Source organism: Anser brachyrhynchus (assembly GCF_964034855.1).
Source record: "Anser brachyrhynchus genome assembly, chromosome: 3".
NCBI lineage: Eukaryota > Metazoa > Chordata > Aves > Anseriformes > Anatidae > Anser > Anser brachyrhynchus.
The window spans coordinates 106654090-106656589 of NC_137696.1; positions in this window are offsets into that span (position 1 = coordinate 106654090).

Sequence of the window (2500 nt, forward strand, 5' to 3'; positions counted from 1 at the left end):
TCAGAAAAACAAAACGGCTTTTAACAACTTGCACTGGGCATATGTCTGCATGCTTTTTCTTCTTGGAATAGTTTTGAAACCGTGCTGCAAATGTTTCTGTCTTTTGAGTTCCTCTCTCCAGTTTTTATGCTGAAAAGAATACCCATATTTTAGATGGTCTGACTCTGTCCCATTTCCTTTGCTTTTTACTGACCCTGTGTACCTGTTCTTCAGCTTTTGATGTTTCTGTTTTGATCCTTTCCGCAGACAATTTGGCTGACCGTGATCTTTGGAAGCATTTGTGAGGATTGACTTTCAATGTGCAGCCAGTGAACCCCAGGGAATCCACAAGTTGCTCCTAACAGTCCATGAGAGGTAGTTTAAAAAAAATCAAGTCTACAGTTGGCAGGGTTGAATGTTCCATTTGAGATCAACGCTTCCATTGAAAAAAGTGTCTGCAATGCAAACTCTTGCTCTAGATTTATATTTGATTTTCTCCCCAACTAGTGTTAAATGAATAACTGATTTCACATGCTCCATTCCACATCATCTCTCCCTTTATGATGGAAGTAAAACTTCTCTGTATATACGTGTGACAAAAAAAGGGTTTGGAGTTGTTTGTGAATATAGTTTCTGCTTTTTTTTTTTTTTTTCTGGTTTTAGTATTATTGAGGCAAATAATCTTATTTGTGATCTTAAAATTAAAATCCATGAATGACCAAAAATGATACATTGTACATAAAGAACTCAATGACATGAAGAATTAAATAAAAGGGGGAAGACTGGAGATTGCTTGGGGATAATACAAAATTCTTGCAGTATTCTGAAACCTGATCAAAATGTAATGGTTGATCACAGGTCTAAGAGCCATTATTAAGCAGACAGGAAAGAGAAAAATATAGTCTTGAGGATATAAAAACATGTGGAAGGTTTCTGGGCAATAGCAACAGAGGGATTTAGAATAACATATAAAGGCATTGCTTGGTATATTGGGCACAGTAGGCTGAAGAAGGATTAACTCAAAGAAAGTTCAGGAAGGATTAAGTCCACGAACACAGAGAAAGGCCTGTTGATCACAACAATGGGCAGATAGTCTTATGAGAGTAGAAGAGTTGGCTCATGTCCCTTGGCAAAGGGATTTCTCAGAGGAAATACTAATGCTTGCAGGAAACAGAAACTGGGGGTGGGCATTAACTGCTTCTGCTACCACTGATCAGTTGATTACTAAGGTAGACAACATGCTACTATTGCGCACACCATAACGTACTAGCCTGGTGGTGTAATGAATTAGGTCTTGTTGGACATACTTGTTTCCTGGTCACTGTGCCCAGTGATGATTTTATTCCATTTTATCAGAAAGAGGTAACAAAATCACAAGCTTATATTTATAGCTAAGTATATCTTTATATTTGGTATACTATGATTTGCCTGCTTACCAAGATTGAACACTGACATATTTAAGCCATTTGTCCTGGAGCTCTAAACTGCGTGTGAAGCACTTCATGCTGCGAGAACGTTATGTCATGCATTAACAGTAAAATTCTGGCAGTCAGAGATAAAATCAGGAATAATTTTATAAATATATAGGTATATGTGGTGCAAAAATATTTGCTTCTTGAAAAAAAAAAAAAAAAAAGCCTAATGGGAAGAAGGCAGAATCAAGTTCTAATGTGAAAAACTTTCTATTGCTTCATCAATAGCAGTCAGTGATAATTCCACAAACCTAACAAGAAACAGAAAAGATCTGAAAGATAATGATTAAGAATAAACTTTTTTATATGATGCTAAAAACCGTGAACAACTTCTCTAAAATGTTGACTTACATACACAAATACAGAGATACACTGCATTGTGTATACACAAGCTCATGTACAGAATTATATTCATTCTTGCTGTGATGTCCTTAGCTGACATATTTACATGACTTTACTTGCCTTTTGATTTTGCATTTTGTTGTGCAAATTGTCCTGGACCCTCTGTATCTACTCTCTTCCCTCAGCTGACCAGCATTTGCTAGGGTCAGAGACAGCCTAGAACTTGCACAGCAGTTCCTGTCTTGGTCGCTTAGCATGATCTCAAAGGAATGTAATTAAGAATAATGGCATGCAGGGATAATATACAGAATTAATTATTGATACCACTGCATAATGACAGACATAATATACACTCAATATATGAACAAAGCATATGGTAAAATTATAACTGAGCTTATAAATCAATTAATTGCTAATCCCCTGCATAATTACTTTTGTTTGTTTCCCAGGAAAATGTTTTTTAATGAGATTGTTTAAACATGATAATGAAATCTAAACCATTTGTTAGCTCTTTGCAATAGTAATGTCAGTTATGTCATGGTGCAGACCATGGTTAATATTGCACTTGACAGCAGCTACTGATGGTCACTCTTCCAGTCATAGGCAGTGCCAACCAGAAGTGTCAACTGACTGCTGTCATTCGCCTCTTCTGCATGCTGGTTCTAAACATTCTAGTGCAAGTTAAAAGAAATGGAAAATCTTTCCAT